The sequence below is a fragment of the Anomaloglossus baeobatrachus genome, chromosome 2 (assembly GCF_048569485.1).
Source record: "Anomaloglossus baeobatrachus isolate aAnoBae1 chromosome 2, aAnoBae1.hap1, whole genome shotgun sequence".
Classification (NCBI taxonomy): Eukaryota; Metazoa; Chordata; class Amphibia; order Anura; family Aromobatidae; genus Anomaloglossus; species Anomaloglossus baeobatrachus.
This window is the reverse complement of record NC_134354.1, coordinates 674,252,951-674,277,227: the sequence shown is the minus strand read 5'-3', so window position 1 is coordinate 674,277,227 and position 24,277 is coordinate 674,252,951. Positions and strand designations below refer to the sequence as shown.

Below are 24,277 nucleotides of genomic sequence, written 5' to 3'. Positions count from 1 at the left end.
TATAGGAATAGATCCCTCTGTGTGTAATGATTCTATATAATATATAGGAATAGATCCCTCTGTGTGTAATGACTATATATAATATATAGGAATAGATCCCTCTGTGTGTAATGATTCTATATAATATATAGGAATAGATCCCTCTGTGTGTAATGATTCTATATTATAGGAATAGATCCCTCTGTGTGTAATGACTCTATATGTTTCCTTTTTGTATTGAATTACTGAAATAAATTAACTCTTTGCGGATATTCCCATTTATTGAGATGCACTTGTACTTATACAACCTCATTATTTTCGGTTTTCTTTTTCCATAGCTTTGTGCAGATCATTATTGATGTTAATGGTGGAAAAGTTGTGAAATGATTTTTCTTTGTGTGACTTTGTACACGAGTTCTTTACCAGGGGTGTGAGGACTTTTGTGTCCCGCGTTCTGCAGCAGCAGGACACACAATGGCCGCCTCCTGCACGCAGGACTGTGCTCACAATGACTGAGTGTCACGTAATGTGATGTCAGCTGCTGGCGGGGCCGAGCCCTGTGTGCGGCGGCCGCTCCCCCTCCCTGCAGAACAATGAGATCACCGCTGACTGTGCGCCATACCTGGGGCCGTACCACTGCTGCAAGTATGCAGGGGGATCCAGGTCCGCGCACAGTAACACGGCGGGCTCAGCACGTCCCCGCCTCCCCTCCGCGGGTAATTCATCTGAGCTCCCAAGCGGAAGAGGCATTACCTCCCGCCTTTCCCGAGCAGCACGTCACCATGGTAGTGACGTCACGGGCTACGCTGACGTCAAGTGAAGGCCTACCGGACGTCGTACAAGGTGCACCCCCTGTGCGGATGAGGGCGCTGCGTCCCGCCTGGACTCGGCCCCGCTGGGTTTGGCAATTTGGCGGTTCCTTGTCTGCGACTTTGTGAGGTTCTTCCTGTGACGGGATCCGGAGAGGAGGCGGCTCCCCTGGGGACCCGAGACGTTCACCCCGGTGATTGGCTGGAGCGGATCCCTGAGCTGTGAGTTCAGAGGACGCAGGTAATTAAAGCAAAACAGCCGCCTGAGCGGAGGAGGAGCGGAGAGCACCTGGCCGGGACCGCGAGCCACGGGGAGGCCCGGAGGCTCCACCAGGGACCTCGGCGCCTCTCCGGCCACCTCTGCGGGCGGCCGTGTGCTGTGCGAGCACCGACCACAGGAGTCCTGTACGGAGCCGCGGCCGGCACCGAACAGTGACGTCATAGTGCCGGCACACTGCACCCGATAGTGGGGTCACAGTACCAGCAGCTTCACCCTACAGTGATGTCATAGTGCCGGCACACTGCACCCTACAGCGATGTCACGGCGATAGCACACTGCACCCTACAGCGATGTCACGGCGATAGCGCGCTGCACCCTACAGCGATGTCACGGCGGTAGCGCGCTGCACCCTACAGCGATGTCACGGCGATAGCGCGCTGCACCCTACAGCGATGTCACGGCGATAGCACACTGCACCCTACAGCGATGTCACGGCGGTAGCGCGCTGCACCCTACAGTGATGTCACGGCGGTAGCGCGCTGCACCCTACAGCGATGTCACGGCGGTAGCGCGCTGCACCCTACAGCGATGTCACGGCGGTAGCGCGCTGCACCCTACAGCGATGTCACGGCGGTAGCGCGCTGCACCCTACAGCGATGTCACGGCGGTAGCGCGCTGCACCCTACAGCGATGTCACGGCGGTAGCGCGCTGCACCCTACAGCGATGTCACGGCGGTAGCGCGCTGCACCCTACAGCGATGTCACGGCGGTAGCGCGCTGCACCCTACAGCGGGGGTGTTCATGGGGGCCCACCAAAATAATATTAAATAATCAATGTTTGTTCTTAAATCCAGGCATGCATGTGTTAGTTTATAAATTGTCCAAGAAAGAGTTTGCCCTGAAATAGAAGCTCCATAATACATTGCCTTGTGCCGTTATACATGGTGCAGCTTGCCCCATGCCCCCCCAGGCAAAGTAGGTAGCTGGCCGTCCATTTTATAATTTAGTTCTTAAGGGAACCTGTTACCCATTGGCATAACTAGAGTCCGATGGGCCCCTTTCAAAATTTGGGCCTGACCCCCTCTCCCCTCCCCTCCCCTCCAACACCTCACATGTTGGTCAGATGTAGGGGCCACAAAATCTATAAAGACACACAAGTTGCCCCCCGCCCTTTCATTATGTAGTAATGTCCACCACTCTGGGCCACTTCCTCAAAAATGTCCCCCAACCTGATATGTATGTTCTCCATTCTGAAATATTTGTCCCCATCCTGGTATATGTTCCGCTCATGTCCCATCCTGGTATCCCCATAAAGTCCCCATCTTGGTATTTATGTCCCCACAAGTCCTGGTTTGGTTATATGTCCCCATATTGTCCCCACCCTGGTGTATAACCCCACCATGGCACCATCCTGGTACATATGATGCCCTATTACGCTGCACACAGTGAAAAAATAAAAAACAATTATACTTCCCTCCACTCCCCTGGTGTGCTCCTCCGATGTTGACAACTGTCTTCAGTGTGTAAGCAACGCAGCTCTTGATGTCACTGTCATGAGCGGCCACTTACACAGCCGTCAGCTGCCAGCCTATTCACTACTCCACATGAAGGGATTATGGGCGAAGGGAGCAGTCAATATTTAATTTCTTTAATAGCGGCACACGTGACCGTCCAGCCGTTACAGAAAGCTGGGTGAGCACGCATGCTGTTACTAAAGAAGATGAATATTCACTGCTCCCCACACCCATTATCTCACTCACCTCTCAGCAGCATCTTCAGTGCAGAGGTGGGCGGGACTATGGGCGTGGGGAGCAGTGAATATTCATATCCTTAATTGGCTGGCACATTGCAGTGCAGGCACCCGACAGGTCTATGTGCTGCACTGCAGCTGAATGTGTGCTCTCAGATGTACATCCAGCTGAAGCAGGCACTGGGGTCCGCGGGCCCCACCCCTCCCATGGGCCCCATAGCAGTTGCGTGACCTGCCGCTATTGGCGATACACCACTGCCCAATAGTGATGTCATTGTGCCAACACACTGCTCCCGACAGTGATGTCTTGGCGGTGACTAACTGCACTGAACAGTTTTAGGCTGGGGCCACACACGCATATGGCATTCAATGTGAGAGCATTGGATGCGATATCCTACAGACCCTTGGCTCCCGGTCTGCTGCCAGCGTGAGCCGAGTGTCCTCATACTGTGATCCTGGAATCTGATCACAGCTGTACACTGTGCCTGTACACTGCCATCACTGCATGTAATAGTAATCTAATAGTGCCTGTACACTGCCATCACTGCATGTAACAGTAATCTAATAGTGCCTGTACACTGCCATCACTGCATGTAACAGTAATCTAATAGTGCCTGTCCACTGCCATCACTGCATGTAACAGTAATCTAATAGTGCCTGTACACTGCCATCACTGCATGTAACAGTAATCTAATAGTGCCTGTACACTGCCATCACTGCATGTAATAGTAATCTAATAGTGCCTGTACACTGCCATCACTGCATGTAACAGTAATCTAATAGTGCCTGTACACTGCCATCACTGCATGTAACAGTAATCTAATAGTGCCTGTACACTGCCATCACTGCATGTAACAGTAATCTAATAGTACCTGTACACTGCCATCACTGCATGTAACAGTAATCTAATAGTGCCTGTACACTGCCATCACTGCATGTAACAGTAATCTAATAGTACCTGTACACTGCCATCACTGCATGTAACAGTAATCTAATAGTGCCTGTACACTGCCATCACTGCATGTAACAGTAATCTAATAGTGCCTGTACACTGCCATCACTGCATGTAACAGTAATCTAATAGTGCCTGTACACTGCCATCACTGCATGTAACAGTAATCTAATAGTGCCTGTACACTGCCATCACTGCATGTAACAGTAATCTAATAGTGCCTGTACACTGCCATCACTGCATGTAACAGTAATCTAATAGTGCCTGTACACTGCCATCACTGCATGTAATAGTAATCTAATAGTGCCTGTACACTGCCATCACTGCATGTAATAATGTCAGCACATGGAATCCCTGCACCTAATAGTAATCTGCCTTCCTGCACACTGATGGTTACTGAGCTCTCATCCCTGGGTAAGGGGCCCGCTCATGTCTCCACCCTGATGTCCTGTATATTATATATCCCCGGTCTGATGTGCGGATGTCTGAGCTGCTGATCACTGCATTGTATCACTGGACTCATTGTTATAGCTGGAGGGGATGGCGCAGCGCTGGGATCTTCCATTCTTTCCTCATCTCTCCCATTCATTAGGCTGCATTTGCACTTCCATGTGAGCGTTACCATCCAAGAGAAAGGGAACAATGTATTCCTCGGGTGTGATCCTAGTTGCTTCAGGGTTTTTTTTCCCATCTTTTTCTTCTTTCCCTGAAGGAGATATTGTCGGAACTTTTTTAACCCTTGACTCTTAACCATGTATCAGTTAAAACTGATGAAACTCTGAAGTACAAAGTCTGTGATGCTAATTTCTTCGGTGTCTCACAGATCCCCACAGACTAACAGCCGAGTCTGATCCTCAAAACTATAAGAATAAGATCTGCTCTGAATCTAACAGATCCGTTCATAATATGGTTGCGTGTATGGATCAATGAAACTTTTAGTTTGTTTTTCCTAGAAAAACAATGGACAGCACTAGGATATGTGAATTCCGCCTCAGTGAAGGGTGCACGTCGGAGCTGCAGCCCCCCCAGATGAGACCCGAGGAATATGACAGATATTATAAGGAACCTCCAGCCTCTGATAGATCATTTAGGCTACTTTCACACATCAGTTTTTTCCATCAGGCACAATCCGGAAAAAAACGGATCCGGCGTCGTATCCATTTTATCCTCATTGATTTGTATTAGTGCCGGATTGTGCCTGATGGCCTTGCATTGCATCCGGCTTTTGCCGGATCCGGCGTAATTGGCTAATGCGGCGGCCGGATGGAACGTCTCTTGTAACTTTTTTTGTCTGACAAAAAAACGCATAGCACCAAATCCGGCACGATACGGCGTAATTTACAATGGAAGCCTATGGACGCCGTATCCAGCGTAATGCGGCAAAAAAACGATGCGGCCGCTGGATCAGTTTTTGTAAACTGAGCATGCTCCAATGTATTGAAAAAAAACAGATCCAGCAAAAAAAAAAGGACGAAACGGATGAAAAACTGGATGCACCGGATCAGGTATACCGGATCCGTAAAAAAAAGGATCAGGCGCATCCGTTTTTGCATATTCTGCGCTGGATCCATTGCATCAAGCACACGCCGGATGCCAAAAAACTGATGTGTAAAAGTAGCCTAAAGCGGGCTTTACACGCTGCGACATCGCTAATGCGAACTCGTTGGGGTCACGGAATTGGTGACGCACGTCCGGCCGCATTAGCGATGTCGTTGCGTGTGACACCTATGAGCGATTTTGCATCGTTGCAAAAACGTGCAAAATCGCTCATCGGTGACATGGGGGTCCATTCTCAAAAATCGTTACTGCAGCAGTAACGAGGTTGTTCCTCGTTCCTGTGGCAGCACACATCGCTCCGTGTGACACCGCAGGAACGAGGAAGCTCTCCTTACCTGCCTCCCGGCCGCTTTGCGGAAGGAAGGAGGTGGGCGGGATGTTACGTCCCGCTCATCTCCGCCCCTCTGCTTCTATTGGGCGGCCACTTAGTGACGTCGCTGTGACGCCGCACGGACCGCCCCCTTAGAAAGGAGGCGGTTCGCCGGTCACAGCGACGTCGCCGGGCAGGTAAGTATGTGTGACTGGTCCGGGCGATTTTGCGCGGCACGGGCAGTGATTTGCCCGTGTCGCACAACAGATGGGGGCGGGTACCCACACTAGCGATATCGGGACCGATATCGCAGTGTGTAAAGCCCACTTAAGTCATCTATAGAAAGAGAACAACGATGCTGAAGCTGGTTTCTTATGTCAGTTTCTTATTCAGCAATTTAGTATTTTCACTTTTTTACAGGTTTAACAACAAAAACAACGTCACAATAACACAATACAATGCACTGATGTGCCCTAATATAAATAAACTTAAAATCAGCTGCGGAAATTATAAAACTGGCAAAAAAATGGGCATCAAAGTAGCCACTGAAGTATGTTAGTGAATGGGTTAAATTGCTTTGGGCCACTGATCTAACACCACATTTGCATACCTAGTGATGGCACTAATCAAATTCAAGTGACTTCAGATTGGCCCAAAGGGGTTCTAAGCATCAAAACTGGCATCAAACTAGGCACACAGCCAATTTTCACAGATTTGAATAAGTAACTGGTGTTTTTGAGGGGTTAAATTGTTTTGGGCCACTGATCTCACACCATATTTACATACCTAGTGATGTCGCACATCAAATTCAGATCACTCCAGCCTGGCCCAAACAGGTTCTGGGCATCAAAACTGGCATCAAAGGGGGCAAATGGCCAGTTTTCACAGATTTGAATAAGTAACTTGTATTTTTGAGGCGTTAAATGGTTTTGGGCCACTGATCTCACAACACATTTACATACCTAGTGATGTTTGGGCCAGGCTGGAGTGATCGGAATGTGATGTGTGGCATCACTAGGTATGTAAATGTGTTGTGAGATCAGTGGCCCAAAACCATTTAACCCCTCAAATACAAGTTACTTATTCAAATCTGTGAAAACTGGCCATTTGCCCCCTTTGATGCCAGTTTTGATGCCCAGAACCCCTTTGGGCCAGGCTGAAGTCACTTGAGTTTAATTAAGGGCATCACTAGGTATGCAAATGTGATGTTGGATCAGTGGCCCAAAGCCATTTAACCCATTCACTAACATACTTCGGTGACTACTTTGATGCCCATTTTTTTGCCAGTTTTATAATTTCCGCAGCTGATTTTCAGTGTATTTATATTAGGGCACATCAGTGCATTGTATTGTGTTATTGTGATATTATTTTTTTTGTTAAACCTGTAAAAAAAAAACTGAAAATACTAAATTTGCCGAATAAGAAACTGACAAATAAGAAAGCAACTTCAGCATTGTAAGAGAATGGGAGTGGTGAGGATGGCCTCTCTTCTGGCCCACACAGGCCGGGGTTCTGATGTCACCTCGGTTCCATGGCGTCTGCACTGCGGCCACATTGCGCACACTGAGCTCTGCATGTTTTTGCTGATCTGGCAGGAAAGTGATGAAATCGGCTTGTGGTCACCATGAGTCATCACCCGATGGTTTCACCGGTCCAATCACAACATATGGCACATTTACATTGTAAAAGCCTTCTTGGAAGTGAATGATTGAGCTGTAAATAAGTCTTTTCAGGAGCCTTCTAGACAATACAGTGACTTCCTGCAGAGATGTAGAATTCAGCCCCCTGAATGATAAATGAGTACAGTGACGTCACCTCTGCTGCCGCCTGTGTCCATGGATTGTCAGCTCCCCGCAGTCACACAGCGCTGTATACATACCTGGGCTCGCTGGAGAGGTGGACACCATGAGATCCTAAACAGCCTGGATTGATACACTACAGCCAACAAGCTCGGAGACACGTGCTGATGTAATGACCTCAGTTTGCTTGAACTGGATACAGTTGTACCAAACTCAGCAGAACTAGGTCTGCTTATGCTGTAGGAGTTGTATGTGACAATTAAGGGAACAAAAAGTGCACCGAGCAATTGGCTATGCCAACGGTGCACCGAGCAATTGGCTATGCCAACGGTGCACCGAGCAATTGGCTATGCCAACGGTGCACCGAGCAATTGGCTATGCCAACGGTGCACCGAGCTGCCTTGCTTTCTACTCGCTGAAAACACATGAACGCTCATTTGTATGTGGGAATATGGAGAGAGCAGTGTATCGGATGATCACTTAGTTATCTCATGTGTATGCCCAAACTAATGGCCAGGATCCGAGATGACTCCAGTCCTTCCTGGTCAGCCCCACAGATGCCTTGGTCATTGCTGATCATGGGCATCTAGGTGGTTAGAGTCCGGTGACACCCTCTCTCCCAAATCAAAATCCCACACTTTAAGGGAGTCTGTCACCCCCAAAACTGAAATTGAACTATGTAAATTATATTTGGTACTGTAGATTTTAGTAATTTAGTGTGATATAAAACCAGTTTTGATATAAATGAGGGGGCTCGGTGCACCGTTGGCATAGCCAATTGCTCAGTGCACTTTTCGTTCCTTTAATTCTCACATACAACTCCTACAGCAGAAGCAGAAACGAAACCCTCCTACAGCTGTCAATGGAAAATAAAAAAAAGTTAAAGAAAAAAAAAAAGATGTTGCAGCTTATTTTTCTACTTGCCATAAATGTGATGGCACACTGCGTCCTGCATGCGTGTAATACTGTGACCACTGTGATGCCCACTGGCTGCATGATTTGGTGACATTTTTCGGCCATTGGACGTCATAATAGATGGGTTTTTTTTGGATATATGTATGAAGGCTCGATATGTCCTATCGCTCTATGTTCTCTACCTAATAAAGCAAAACCTTTTTAGTCACATCATATTCATTATTAAAGAGACCTTTTCTGTAGACGGCGCTCGCTGCAGGCAGCAAGTCAAAGCTGTCAGTTCTCAGTGAGGATGGCGAGACGTGCACAACCGATCAGTAGAGTGGTACAGGGAGCTTCTTGGTGACAACAAGGGTGCACCGCGCTGCCTAATTAACAGATTGGAATAAACTTCCGTTACTAAAACACTACATGTGAGATTTTCATAGGGGCCATATTTATATTGGTGGTTTGGGCTGACAGGTTCCCACTGAATTGAGAAGAGTGTAGACCTGCTAGAATGTGAACCATGTGCATTGGGTGCTATGAAATCCTGCATCTCGGCAGCTTCCTCCGGTGCTCAGTTCTCCACTGGAGTTGGAAACACAAGACCAAATTAAATTGTCTTTTTATTGTCATACCACCCCTAAAATCACAGAATAGTGGACTTCACACTCGTGACCTTCCATTTTTATTAGTTCTTGATCTCCAGAACGGATCTCCAGCCTGACCTACATGGGGGTTTTGGTCATTTTGTACAAGTGACAGCTGAAGTCGTCCTCATCACATACAACTCGATGTACTTCTTAGGCTAGTTTCACACTTGCGTTGGACGGCTTCCGTTGCATTGCGTTGTGTGACGTTGCATATAGTGGCACAACGGATGCAACGGATCGTACAAAACAACGGAAGCGGTTTTTTTTTCTTTCTTTACAGTTTTACCGGCAACAGATTATTGTGAACGATCAGCTGAGCGCTCTCACATGCCGGCGTCCGGGCGCTCAGCTGAGCGCTCTCACATGCCGGCGTCCGGGCGCTCAGCTGATCCTTCTCACATGCCGGTGTCCAGGGGCTCAGCTGATCGTTCTCACATGCCGGTGTCCAGGGGCTCAGCTGAGCGCTCTCACATGCCGGTGTCCAGGGGCTCAGCTGAGCGCTCTCACATGCCGGTGTCCAGGGGCTCAGCTGAGCGCTCTCACATGCCGGCGGCCGGGGGCTCAGCTGAGCGCTCTCACATGCCGGGGGCTCAGCTGAGCGCTCTCACATGCCGGGGGCTCAGCTGAGCGCTCTCGCATGCCGGGGGCTCAGCTGAGCGCTCTCGCATGCCGGGGGCTCAGCTGAGCGCTCTCGCATGCCGGGGGCTCAGCTGAGCGCTCTCGCATGCCGGGGGCTCAGCTGAGCGCTCTCGCATGCCGGGGGCTCAGCTGAGCGCTCTCGCATGCCGGGGGCTCAGCTGAGCGCTCTCGCATGCCGGGGGCTCAGCTGAGCGCTCTCGCATGCCGGGGGCTCAGCTGAGCGCTCTCGCATGCCGGGGGCTCAGCTGAGCGCTCTCGCATGCCGGGGGCTCAGCTGAGCGCTCTCGCATGCCGGGGGCTCAGCTGAGCGCTCTCGCATGCCGGGGGCTCAGCTGAGCGCTCTCGCATGCCGGGGGCTCAGCTGAGCGCTCTCGCATGCCGGGGGCTCAGCTGAGCGCTCTCGCATGCCGGGGGCTCAGCTGAGCGCTCTCGCATGCCGGGGGCTCAGCTGAGCGCTCTCGCATGCCGACGGCCGGGGGCTCAGCTGAGCGCTCTCGCATGCCGGGGGCTCAGCTGAGCGCTCTCGCATGCCGGGGGCTCAGCTGAGCGCTCTCGCATGCCGGGGGCTCAGCTGAGCGCTCTCGCATGCCGGGGGCCCAGCTGAGCGCTCTCGCATGCCGGGGGCCCAGCTGAGCGCTCTCGCATGCCGGGGGCCCAGCTGAGCGCTCTCGCATGCCGGGGGCCCAGCTGAGCGCTCTCGCATGCCGGGGGCCCAGCTGAGCGCTCTCGCATGCCGGGGGCCCAGCTGAGCGCTCTCGCATGCCGGGGGCCCAGCTGAGCGCTCTCGCATGCCGGGGGCCCAGCTGAGCGCTCTCGCATGCCGGGGGCCCAGCTGAGCGCTCTCGCATGCCGGGGGCCCAGCTGAGCGCTCTCGCATGCCGGGGGCCCAGCTGAGCGCTCTCGCATGCCGGGGGCCCAGCTGAGCGCTCTCGCATGCCGGGGGCCCAGCTGAGCGCTCTCGCATGCCGGGGGCCCAGCTGAGCGCTCTCGCATGCCGGGGGCCCAGCTGAGCGCTCTCGCATGCCGGGGGCCCAGCTGAGCGCTCTCGCATGCCGGGGGCCCAGCTGAGCGCTCTCGCATGCCGGGGGCCCAGCTGAGCGCTCTCGCATGCCGGGGGCCCAGCTGAGCGCTCTCGCATGCCGGGGGCCCAGCTGAGCGCTCTCGCATGCCGGGGGCTCAGCTGAGCGCTCTCGCATGCCGACGGCCGGGGGCTCAGCTGAGCGCTCTCGCATGCCGGCGGCCGGGCGCTCAGCTGAACGTTCGGCCACCGAGAGACAAAATAATTTTTTTTTTTTTTTTTTAAAAAAAAAAAAAAAAGAGCATGCACAGTGAAATCCTACGGATTGCGCTGTTCAAAAAAAGTTCCATGCTGCGTTTCTTCCGCCCGAAGCAGCGTCAAAATAACGACGCTGCATCGTCCAGCGGATGCAACGCTGACACTTGCGTTACAGTGCGTCATCCATACAAGTCTATGGAAAATAGCGCAGTGCGTTAACGGACTGCGCTATTCTCCATAGTGACGGACTCCGCTGAACGCAAGTGTGAAAGTACCCTAAGGCTATGTGCCCACGCTGCGGAAAATGCGCGGATTTTGCCGCAGATTTCTCGCAAAAAAGCCGCGGATTTTCCAGAAATCTGCAGCACAGCTACTCCCCAGCCATTTCTATGGCATTTGGGAAATGCTGTGCCCACGCTGCGGATTTTTCCGCAGCGGAAATCGTGCGGAAAAATCTGCAGCATGTCAATTATTGTTGCGGATTTTCGTGCGGATTTTGCCTATTCAATTGAATTAAAAAAAAATCGCAAAATCCGCATCAAATCCGCACCTATGAAAAGGTGCGGATTCCGGGGGAAAGCTGCGGATTTTGATGCAAAAAAATCCGCAGATACAGAGTCCCGTGCCTTAGGATTGCAGCTCATTCCATAAAATCCTTGCGTTGCACTACAGAATTCTCCATGTAACCAAGGTCTTACTTAAAAGGGTATTCCAATCTTAGGCACTGTGCACACACTGCGTTATTTGCCTTGGTTTTCGCAGCAGAAAAGGTGGGTTTTTTGTTCCTAACCTTGCTGCAGTCCTTCCCCAGCAAAACCTATGGGAAAAAAAAAAAAAAAGATGTGCCCGTACTGCGTTTTTGTTTTTTTTTTTTACCTCTACGGTAGGTTTTGCTGCAGAATTTCTGCAGCAAAAAGGAGCATGTCACTTCTGTTCCGCAGGTACCTGCGTTTTTTGCCATAGAAATGGTAAAAAACCGCATGTACCAACCCACGGAAAAACCACGGGTGCGGTATTACCGCGGTTTTTGCCACGAGTGCGGTATTCTGCCAGAGGGTGCGGATTTTTCTTATGAAAAAGTTATTTTCCAGTGCGCACACATGCCTTATACATTTAGAGATTATGTTCAGGATGTGAGTCCCATCAATGAGACTTGTATCTATTTTAAAGGGAATCTGTCAGCAGGTTTTCGCTACCTCATCTGAGAGCAGCATCTTAAATCTAAGATTACTGGGTGCATAAGTTCTGACAGAGTTTTTAGATTTAGCCATGCAGCAAAGCTGTATATCCTGCCTCCACCAACACAAGACTCTGTGTATACACTGTCTATAGACTGTGAGCTGCAAATAACGAACGGGAAGAGTCAGATAATATGACACAAGCCAGCTAGTCGTAGCAATGATAATGTCCTAGTGATAAAACACTCGGTTTAAGTAAACAGCATAGGAGCTTTACATGTGACATATCGTTGAATTCTGTATTTTAACCCCTACACACATGGGCATGTATGCAGCTTTTTCTTCAACTCTACCCACAAGTGTTCAATTGTGTTGAAGTCCAAGGACTGTGGATTCCATCCAGCACCTCTACTTCATTGTCATTAAACCATTTCTTCAACAAACTCGACGTTTATTGTCCTGCTGGAGCATTCTGTTGTCCTTTTTATACCCATAGCACTCGATGTCTTATAGAATACTCGCATATATCTCTGCATTGAGACCACCATCAATCCTGGTCGTGTCCAAGGTCTTTGGTTGTAAAACACACCCCATATCATCAGGCTTCCTCAACTGAACCTGACAGTTCCTTCAATTTCTCAATCCATTAGCCTCTTTTTCCTTTGTTTTTTTTTCCCAGACCCATTGTGACCCATCAGAGCCTAGTCTATTGCATTTAGCCTCATCGCTCCAAATACCCATTTCCACTCTTCTACTGTCCATTCTTTGTACTTTTTTGCAAACTTGAGTTGGCGTTTCTTCACTAGTGATGAGCGAGCACTACCATCTTCTGCTGCTCTCTACTCACTAAGAGCAGTTGGATGCTTGGATGGGCACAACTGTAGCACCCAAGTATAATGGAAGTCAATGGGGGACTTGAGCATTTTTCCCAAAAACTTCCCAGAAAATTGCTCAAGTCCCCCATTGACTAAATTATACTCGGATGCTTGAGTTTCGCTCATCTGAGTGTCCAACTGCTTTAAAGGGAACCTGTCATCAGAAATTTCGCCCAAAAGCTAAAAGATTCCCCCTCTGCAGCTCCTGGGCTGCATTCTAGGAAGGTCCCTGTTATTATTGTGCCCCATGTGAGACCAAAATAAAGCCTTTATAAAGTTCTACCTTTTTTGTATGCAGCTTCTGTAAATCCGTCACGGGGGCGGGCTCTCTGCCGTCCGTTATTCTGCCTCCTGGTCCTGTATGCCGCCCCCATCGCTCCTTTCCATATCTGATGCACCGCCCACTGCTCCAGCCATCCCCGCGCATGCCCAGTGCCAGTCTCACAGGACTGAGCAGTGTGACCGCTGGTGACGTGTGCGCAGGCAAGTGATTATGGACGGGACTGTGACTGTTATCAGCAAGTACCCGGCCATAATCTCTTGAGCGCGCAAACCTCACCAGCGGTCACACTGTGCTCAGTGTAGATGCTAGACTGTATGGGCTGCTTCCAGGGATGACGTCCCTTTGTCATGTGATAGGGGCGTGTTCGAAATACTATCACATGACAAAGGGACGTCATCCCTGGAAGCAGCCCATACAGTCTAGCATCTACACTGAGCTCAGTGTGAATGCTGGAGAGATTTGCGCGCTCAAGAGATTATGGCCGAGTACTTGCTGATAACAGTCACAGTCCCGTCCATAATCACTTGCCTGCGCACACGTCACCAGCGGTCACACTGCTCAGTCCTGTGAGACTGGCACTGGGCATGCGCGGGGATGGCTGGAGCAGTGGGCGGTGCATCAGATATGGAAAGGAGCGATGGGGGCGGCATACAGGACCAGGAGGCAGAATAACGGACGGCAGAGAGCCCGCCCCCGTGACGGATTTACAGAAGCTGCATACAAAAAAGGTAGAACTTTATAAAGGCTTTATTTTGGTCTCACATGGGGCACAATAATAACAGGGACCTTCCTAGAATGCAGCCCAGGAGCTGCAGAGGGGGAAGCTTTTAGCTTTTGGGCGAAATTTCTGATGACAGGTTCCCTTTAAAGAATACTGAGCACTTGAGCATGGTATTGCTTGCTTATCACTATTAACCTTTTTCGGGCTCCATTCTAGACTTGTGTAACGTGTGTCGCACGGTGCTTGCATGGACCTCTGTGATCTCACTATTATGAAGCATATGAGTTTGTAGACTGTGAGCCCTCGGAGGCAGGGACCTCTATCCTCCTGTACCAGTCCGTACCTTGTATTATTTGATTATTGTACTTGTCCCTATTATGTACACCCCTTTCACATGTAAAGCGCCATGGAATTGATGGCGCCATAATAATAAATAATAATAATGAGTTGCCTCCACTGCCATGTTTGTGGCGCCAGAACTCAGACATTGTGATGAGGCAACTTGTTGACTCTGATATTTGCCTGGACGTCCACCTCTTGGCTTTTGAAGGGATGGACGGACTTCATTTCATATACTTCCAACTGTTATGGCACTCACATGGTGCAGTTTGGCAATTTTCTTGGCCAATATACACTGCTATCATTGAGCTAAATGATGTTTATCTTTTTTTGAGAAATTTTCATGCCTGCTCCTCTATTCAAATGAGTGACATTTCGCTTGGGAATCAACCTAATAACACACTTCGCTATTAGGGAATGTAAAAACAGGTTGTAATTTGTAGTATAACAGTAACAATGCAGTGACATGACAAGAATCTGCAGAACTAATCATATGTCAAATAATGGCAAGTATGAGCCAAGATGATTGTCTATAAAATGAAAGTAGTCTCACTCTCAAAGCTGTAGTGAATGGTCAGATATGGAGCCTGAAAGTCAAACATTCCAAACATTGTTACCCTTTTGCTTGTCAGTGTATGGCGTATCCTAGGGTGAGATGGGACTACCCCTTTTTAAGACATATTTTGGACAAAGCATTTTTTTCCCTCAGATTCCATGCAAAGAAGAACCTCAGCAGTCAAGTAAGGCTGCTTTCACACATCTGGTTTTAGCAGAGCCAGCCAATGTGGCTCTAAAACCTATGCAACGGATGCGGCGACAATACCACATCATTTGCATAAGTTTTTGACATGCGGCCCGTCCGTTTTTTGCCGCTTGCGGCACGCTACTGAGCATGCGCAGTGGAAAAAACAGCATGCGGCGGCCGGATGCGGTGTTTGCCGCAGGACGCCGCATGCGGCGTACATAAGCATGCATTGCAAATCGCGCCGCATCGGTCCGATGCGGCACGATGCGGTTTTTTTTTGCGGGACAAAAAAAGTGCCAGGCAGCGCTCCATCCGGCCGCCAGATCGGCTAATCTGCCGCATGCGGCAAAAACCGGACCGAACGCAAGCCCATGTGGCACAATCCAGCACTAATGAAAATCTATGCAAAAAACCCGCAACCGGCGGCAAAAAAAAAAACGGTTGCGGTTTTTCTGCAAAGTGCCGGATTGTGCCGCACAGGAAAAACCGGATGTGTGAAAGCAGCCTAAGGGTGTAGTGTGATAATTGAAGATTTTGGTAAAGACTGGTGTGTGCTATTAGGTCTTGTGGATGCAAAACTCCAAACATTTCTAAAGGTGGAAACCATAATCTATACTGAGAAGGTTTTTTGTGGCTCAGTACCACAAATAATGGTATAATGTGAGCTTATAGTTAATGGGTAACATATGTATCCAGAAAAAGAGACAGTACATAACGCTAGATTAATATTTTCTTAGAAGGAGCCGACTTACTGCCCTACATCATTTCTCCATCTATCTCTGTTTCCTAAGTGTGGAACTGACATTTTACGTAACAGATGTTGCAATAGGTAAAAGCAGAGTTCAGGCTAAATTTCATCAAATGAAGAAATGCACTTCTGCTCCAGCTAAACCATTTTTCCCCCCAATGCCCTATGAGCACATGCTGGAGAATTGCATAACATGCAATTCCTGAGTCCTGTGATGTTTAATAGATGTTTGTAGTTGCAGCCATTTACCAGAGAGAGATTTAATGGAACTATAAGAAATATCAGATTATATATACAATCCCTATTCCAACAAAGTAGGGACGCGGTATAAAGAAAACAAGAATGCAACTGCTTGGAAATCTCTTATAGCCATATTTTATTCACTACAGAATATAGAACATTAAATAGAAAAATGTCTAATGTGCAACTTATGATCAAAGGGAATCTGTCACCAGATTTTTACCTCCTAATCTGAGAGCAGCATAATTTAGGGGGCAGAGATCCTAACTCCAGCGATTTGTCACTTACCAGGCTGCTTAATCACTGTTTAATCAGCAGGAGATTATCATTAGAGGACTACTTGGCCTGCTGCCAGGTAGTCCAGCATATTCATGAGCTCTGTATAACTGCTAGATCTGCAGCAGAGAAAATACTTTTTATTGCAATGACAGCAAACGGCTCAGTAAGTGACGCATCGCGGGAATCGGGGTCTCTGTCTCTACAGTATATTGCTTTCAGATGGGGGAGCAAAACCTGGTGAAAGATTCCCTTTAATTTGAAAAAATTAACTCATTTAGAAATTGATGCCCGCAACCTGTATGAAAGTTGGAACTGTGTTGCCAAAAGGCTGGAAAAGGAAGTGGTACTAGTGAAAAATAGCTGGGGGGGGGTCAGTTTTTAACTAAGTCACATGACTGTAGAAAAAGGGCATGTTGGAGAGGCAGTGTCTCTCAAAAGCAAATATGGTGAGATGTTCCTCAATCTGTGAACAACTGCATCTACAAATTGTGGAACAATTTGGAAAAATAAAATGTTGCTCAATGTAAAAATTGCAAAGACTGAATCTTTTGATATCATGTACTGTAGATGGTGGGGTAGTCATAGATGCTACAGAAATTGGGAAATTCATGTGCACAAGTGACAAGGCTGATGGTCAATAATGGATGCTTGAGATCTCCAAACCTTCATACGGTACTAATTTAAAAAGGAGCGTGAATCTGTCATGCAAATCACTGCATGGGCTCAGGAACACTTCCAGGAATCACTGTGAACAGTTTGCTGTACAAGCCACAAATGCAAGTAAAAGTTTTAGGCCTGAGCCACAAGGCGAGAAAATTGGTGCGACTGGAGTGCGATAAAACATCGCATTCCACTCGAGCCAATTCTAGCCTGTGTGTCAGCGCACATGAGCGATTATTTTTTCCCTCACCCTATGACGGCACCCTTATATTCTCGTGGTGCCGTCATGGGTTCGGAAAAAACACATTACCGGTAAGTAATTACGTATCTCTCAGTCCTAATCGGACCGAGAAAACAATCGCAGCATGCTGCGACTGTAATGCGAGACTCATTTCTCTCGCACCCATTCAAGTGAATGGGGCGAGAGAAAAATCGCACTGCACTCGCAGTACACCGGTGTACCACGAGTGCAGAGCAAGAATCGCAATAGCCGGCAACGGAGGAGAGAGGGAGATAAATCCCTCCCTCCCCTCCTCCGTGCCGGCCCGCCCCTCCCTGAGAGCTGGCCCGCCCTCAGCGCTGGCCTGCCCCTCCTGAGAGCCGGCCCGCCCCCTGCAGCTGAGGTCCGCTCGCACAGTCGGACCGCAGTCGCAGGGATACTAGCATGACACTCGGCTCTGCTGTACTACCAGCGCGAGCCGAGTGTCATGCGAGCAGTAGTGCCCTGTGTGGCCCCGGCCTTATCATGCAAAATGGAAGCCACATACCAATACAATCCAGAAACTCTGCCATCTTCTCTCTGAAGCTCATTTAAAATGCACTGTAAAAATAAAAAACTGTTGGAAAAATGCTCTGTGATCAGATTAATAAAATTGTGAATTTCTTTATGGAAACTACTGTTGTTGTGACCATCCAGCTTATCACAGTTCCTTCATCTGTGATGGTATGGGGCTGTATTCGTGCCTATGCCGTGGGCCGCTTGCACATCTTGAAAGGCACTATCAAAGCTGAGCATAATAGAGGTTTTAGAATAACATGGTTAGGGCCAGAAATATTTGGACACTAACACAAGTTTTGGCGTTTTAGCTGTTTATTAAAATAAATATAAATGGTTGCAATTCCTAAACATTTCACAGCATATTTTCGTTCAACCCCTTCACTTAAACCTGAAAGTCTCCACTTTAATCGCATCTGTTGTTTCATTTTAAATAAAAAAAATAGCGGCATGTAGATCCCAAATCATTAAGATTCGGTCACGGTCCAGAAATATTCGGACAAACTGCATGCTCCATCCAGATGTCTTCTTTTTTTTTTTTTTTTGTATTTCTTTTACACAATCTCCCAAGTTTTTGGGACTTCAGAATATCGAACCATCTCTGGAACCATCTGACTTTTTTTTTTTTTTTTTTCTGTTTTTATTTTAATTTTGAAATAATTTTTGAGGAAAACAAAGACACCAAAACAGCTAAAAATATTCTGTAAATGTGACACACTACTGTATAGACATACTCCTGTCCTTCCCAGTGTCCTGGGCACATCTAATGTTCTGGGGGTTCAGAGGTAGAACCCCTCCAGAGATGCCTGTGTTGGCAGCGCTGCATGTTTATGGCTGAAACAAGTTTGACGTATTGTTTTGGACACCTGTGCCTTATATATAATGTTAATAGAAAAAGGTTTTGGTACTGTGCTAGCCAGTTGAAAAATGATTGATTGCTCTCATCATGCCTGATGAAGAGACCTGAGAAGTCTTGAAAGCTTGCTTTGTAACATCATCTTTTCTCTAGTCCCTTCCACGACAGCATAGGAGGTTGTCTCTCCACGCCCTAATTGGGACAGGAAGTTCAAGAGGTTTAAAAGGACCCTCCCATCTCCCACAGCCAGTGTCTTTCCTGTTCCCATGGGGCATGGAGAGGTTTTGTTTTTTCTCCTATGCTGTGGTGGCCGGCGAACTGCAGTATATTTTTTTTTTTTTTTTTTCCCCCTATTACCTTCAGCCGGACGGCATCGGTCGGGCCTTCACCGCTCCTCCCTTGCTGTTCCCTCACGCTGTGGGGGACCGCTGCTCCAGCCTTCCGGATCCTCCTGAGGGGTGATGCAGGCTGTTGAGCTCCCCGGCCGGCGTCCTCCCTGAGCCGCCGGCCGCCTCCCGCATGCACGCTGCCGGAGCGATCCGGAAGTGCTCCCGGAGGCGGGACTTCTGGTCTTGCGGACTTCCGGTCGAGCGCTTCCGGTTTGCGGAGGCAGCGTGGAGGCACGCCGACTGCGACTCGACCTGCCCAGGACCGGATGCGGGAGGCGGGGAAACGTGCACCGTCACTGGGGAGGCAGGCCCTTGTCCATAAGGGCTGCCACGAAGACATCAGATCATGGTAAGACCGTGCTCCCTGTCATGTCTTCCGCTGCAGCTGCCTCTGCAGAACCCAGTGTGCCCCCTGCTACTGTGAGTATGGAGGGGACTGGTCCCTCGGACATAGGTCTCATCAGTGATTATGGCTCTCTGCTCTGTGTTTTCTAGGAGGACAAGGCCACCAAGAAAACTGACAGAAATGAGAAATCAGAGAGGCCTGAGAAGTCAGAAAAAACTGACAAGTCCGATAAGCCTGATAGACCTGACAGAGTGGACAAAATTAAAAAATGTCCCATCTGTATAAAGAAGCTCCCTGCAGTATGGGATAAAAAGCTTTGCCAGCAATGTACGGACCAGGTTATTAGGGCCGAACAACCATCTCTGATAGATGAGTTGCGGTCCATGATGAAACAGGAGATTAGGGCCTCACTGGCTTCTCTCCCTGTGCCTGGCCCTGCTCCTGGCCCTGTTCCTGGCCCTGTTCCTGGCCCTGTTCCTGGCCCTGCTCCTGGCCCTGCTCCTGGCCCTGCTCCTGGCCCTGCTCCTGGCCCTGCTACTGGACCCTCTCCTCCAAAAAAGAGGAGACTCCAGTCGACCCCTTCTGATCAGGAGGACGCTGATTCCACCTCTGAGGGTCCTGATGAAGGATTTCCATCTGGGGGGTCTGACCAGTCCTTCTTTTTCACTCAGAAGAGTTGGGGGATCTTATTGAGGCAGTTCGGAGCACTATGGGTTTAGAGGAAGTGCAGTCTCTTCCTTCAATCCAGGAAGAAATGTTTGCTGGCCTGAAGTCAGTCAAACAGTTGGGATTCCCAGTTCATGCCAATATATTGGATATTGTTTCTCAGGAATGGGAATGTCCTGAGAGGCGGGTACGGAGTGACCTTAGACGCCGGTTTCCTCTGGAACCTTCGGGACTACATTGGGAGATCCCAAGAGTAGACGTTCAGGTGGCTAGGGTAGCTAAGCAAACGGCTCTTCCCTTTGAGGATACTTCCCAACTGAAGGATCAAATGGATAGGAAGGTAGAGGGCCTGATGAAGCGGTCCTGGGAGGCATCGTCTTCCTCTATTCAAGCCAACATTGCCTCCACCTGCGTATCCAGGTCCCTAATTAGGTGGTTGGACCAGTTGGAGGCTCATATTTCCCAAGGGACCCCTAGGGAGGAATTACTGGAATCCCTTCCCTTGCTTAGGAAGGCTACCTGTTTTCTGGCAGATACCTCGGTGGAATCTGTCCGCCTGGCAGCCAGGACCTCGGTGCTTTCTAACTCTGCCCGACGTGCCCTCTGGCTTAAGGCCTGGAGTGGAGACTCCACCTCTAAAATGAGGCTTTGTTCCCTTCCTTTTAAAGGGGATTTGGTGTTTGGACCTGCCCTGGATGATATCCTGGACAAGGCGACTGATCGTAAGGCCTTGCCCGATCCTAGACCTACCAGGAAGCGGTCCTTTCGTCCCTCGATGCCTCAGGCCTCCCAGCCCAGAGGGAAAGGGAAGGCAGGCAGGTGGAGCTATCCCAAAGGTAGAGGGAGAAACATCCTCATCCCTCCACATCAGCAACGTCCTCAGCAGGACAAGCAGTGACTCGGCCCGGGTGGGGGGAAGACTCTCAGCGTTTCTTACCCAGTGGCAGTCCATAACCTCTTGCCAATGGGTTCTGAAGATCATCTCGGACGGTCTTCTCATAGAATTCCTTTCCCCCCCTCTTCCGGGTCTCCGAGTCACTGCGCTGGCATCGCCGGGTTCACAGACTCTGTTGTACACAAAGATTTTAGAGTTAGTGCACTCGGGGGTCGTTTCCCCAGTCCCGAGTCGGGAAGAAGGGATAGGACACTACTCCCGTCTCTTCCTGGTCAAGAAGCCATCCGGCGACGTCCGTATAATTATCAATTTAAAAAGTCTAAACCGTCAGGTCAGGTACCGGCGGTTCAAGATGGAGTCGGTGAGATCAGCTATTCCCCTGATAGGTCTACACCACCAGATGGCCTCTATCGATCTGAAAGATGCCTACTTCCATGTACCCGTCCATCCGGGACACAGACAATACCTCAGGTTTGCGGTGCTTCACGGGGAAGAAGTACTTCATTTCCAATTCAATGTACTTCCCTTCGGGATCTCCTCAGCTCCAAGGATCTTTTCCAAGATCATGGCAGAGGTGGTCGCCTTCATAAGATTGCAGGGTATCTGTCTAGTTCCGTATCTGGACGACTTTCTTCTCATGGCTCCGTCTGCTCCAACCCTCCGGAGCCATGTGGAGAGGTCTTTGGGAATCCTTCGGTCTCTGGGATGGATTCCCAATCTCAAAAAATCACAGTTAACCCCCTCCTCCACACGGCAGTTTCTCGGAGTGCTGCTGGACTCCGACAGACAGGCATCTTTTCTCCCAGAGGGCCACAGGATAGCTCTGTTATCCAAAATCTCGAAGCTCCGCAGGCAGGCTCGCCCAACGCTTCGAGCGGCTATGTCAGCCCTGGGTTCCATGACATCCTGCATCCCCTCGGTCAGGTGGGCTCAGGCCCATTCTCGGTGTCTCCAGGATCATATCCTGGCACACTGGGACAGACTCCCGTCATCCCTAAACAGAAGGTTTCGCCTCTCGGAGTCCGTCTCCTCATCCCTTCTCTGGTGGCTGAGTCCCGCCAACCTGCAGGTGGGGGTTGCCTGGACTCAGAAACCCCTGGTTACACTGACCACAGATGCCAGCCTACGTGGATGGGGGGCAATGGTGGCAAATTCCCCATTTCAAGGGGTCTGGAGTCCTTACGTCAGCTCCCAATCCTCCAACTACCGGGAGCTCAGGGCAGTCAGGGAAGCCCTCCTTGCGGCTCAGGACCTCGTCCGGGACTCTCACGTCCTGGTATATTCAGACAATGTCACAACAGTGGCACATCTCCGCCATCAGGGCAGTACACGCTCAGGCGCCCTGAAGTCGGTATCCTCCCGAATCTTTCAATGGGCAGAACAATCTCTGCTCTCCCTTTCTGCGGTCCATCTGAAGGGCTCCCTCAATCTTCAGGCGGATTTCCTGAGTCGTCGGGATGTTCATCCAGGGGAATGGAGCCTGGATCAGGCAGTGTTCTGCTCTCTAGTGGCAAGGTGGGGTGCACCAGAGGTGGACCTCTTTGCCTCAGCAGAGAATCGCAAGGTCGCAACATATTTCTCCCTGAACCCAAGGGACGAGGCTTTAGGGGTAGACGCTTTCTGCCACAGTTGGTCCTTTCGCCTCGCTTACGCGTTCCCCCCTCTTCCTCTTCTCGCACGGGCCCTGAGGAAGATCAGAGACGAGGGGGTCCCAACTATACTGGTAGCCCCTCTGTGGCCCCGGAGGAGTTGGTACAGCCTGGTCATGACGCTAGGAATCGACGGCCCAGTCCTCTTAGGTTCGGACCCCAGCTTACTGTCACAGGGTCCGATTTTCCATCCGGCTCCTCAGAAACTCAACTTGGCTGCCTGGCTTCTGAGGCCCGGGCACTGAAGGCTCAAGGGCTTTCTGACAAAGTTGTGGCTACGCTGCAGAAGAACCGTAAACCTGTGACTAATAGTATATACAACAAAATCTGGAAGAGATTTTCCTCCTGGTGTGGTTCTCGGCCTCCTGACCCTTTTCGGCCTAATATTGCGCAGATTCTGGACTTTCTCCAAAGTGGTTTAGACTTAGGTCTTAGGCCCAGCTCCCTGAAAGTTCAGGTGTCAGCACTCAGTGCAGTCTTTGACACGGCTCTGGCAGATCATCGTTGGATCCGTCGGTTCTTTGTGTCCGCTAGTAGACTCTGTCCACGTCGGAGGGTCCTGACGCCTCGCTGGGATCTCAATGTGGTCCTTACAGGACTATCTCAATCTCCGTTTGAACCTCTGTGCTCTTGTAACATTCGTTCCCTTTCTCACAAGACTGCTTTTCTTGTGGCTATTACATCTGCTCGCAGAGTCGGCGAACTTCAGGCTTTGTCTGTTAGGGAACCTTATCTGACCATCAGAGATGACAGCATTGTTTTTCAGCTGGACCCTTCCTTCCTTCCCAAGGTGGTTTCGGATTTTCACCGTTCGCAGTCCATCGTCCTGCCTTCATTCTGTCAGAATCCTCGGACTCCGGGTGAGGAAGTGTTTCATTCTTTGGATGTCCGTCGGATAGTGTTGCACTACCTAGAGGTTACTGCTTCTTGGCGCCTTGATTCTAACCTGTTCATCCAGCCCTTTGGCCGCAATAAGGGCAAGAAGGTGGCTAAGAGTACAGTCGCCAACTGGATTGTGCGAGCAATTAGAGATGCATACCTCGCTCAGCATCTCTCTCCGCCTACTGGATTCACGGGGCACTCCACCAGGGCTACCTCTGCCTCCTGGGCCGAACGGGCAGGGGCCTCCCCTGAGCAGATCTGCAAGGCGGCTACGTGGTCTTCGCTCCATACCTTCACGAAGCATTATCGTCTGGATCTGGATTCCAACAGGGATTTGGCCTTTGGCAGGAAAGTCCTGCAGGCTGTGGTCCCCCCCTAGGTATCAATTCTTTGGTATTCCTCCTATGCTGTCGTGGAAGGGACTAGAGAAATAAGAATTATTCTTACCGATAATTCGCTTTCTAGGACCTTCCACGACAGCAGGTAATTCCCTCCCCTATGTATTCATGTATTCCTGAATGTGTAGTACTTCTCATATGCTATGGATTCTTTGTAAGACACTGGCTGTGGGAGATGGGAGGGTCCTTTTAAACCTCTTGAACTTCCTGTCCCAATTAGGGCGTGGAGAGACAACCTCCTATGCTGTCGTGGAAGGTCCTAGAAAGCGAATTATCGGTAAGAATAATTCTTATTTCTTTATCGCTCCATTGGGAGACCCAGACAATTGGGTGTATAGCTACTGCCTCCGGAGGCCACACAAAGTATTACACTTAAAAGTGTAAACCCCTCCCCTCTGCTATACACCCTCCCGTGCATCACGGGCTCCTCAGTTTTTATGCTTTGTGCGAAGGAGGCACACATGCACGCATAGCTCCACATCTTAGTCAGCAGCAGCTGCTGACTATGTCGG

General features: G+C 49.8%; 1 protein-coding gene across 1 annotated transcript in view; it reads left to right on the top strand.

Annotated features, from left to right (window-relative positions):
* Positions 1-730: 730 nt before the first annotated feature.
* Positions 731-24,277, top strand: part of ATF1 (activating transcription factor 1) — a 57,791-nt gene continuing 34,244 nt past the window's right edge. Inside the window, exon 1 of the mRNA XM_075337141.1 lies at positions 731-1,029. The gene's annotated coding sequence lies outside the window, so the exon portion shown is untranslated. The remainder of the gene's footprint in view (positions 1,030-24,277) is intronic.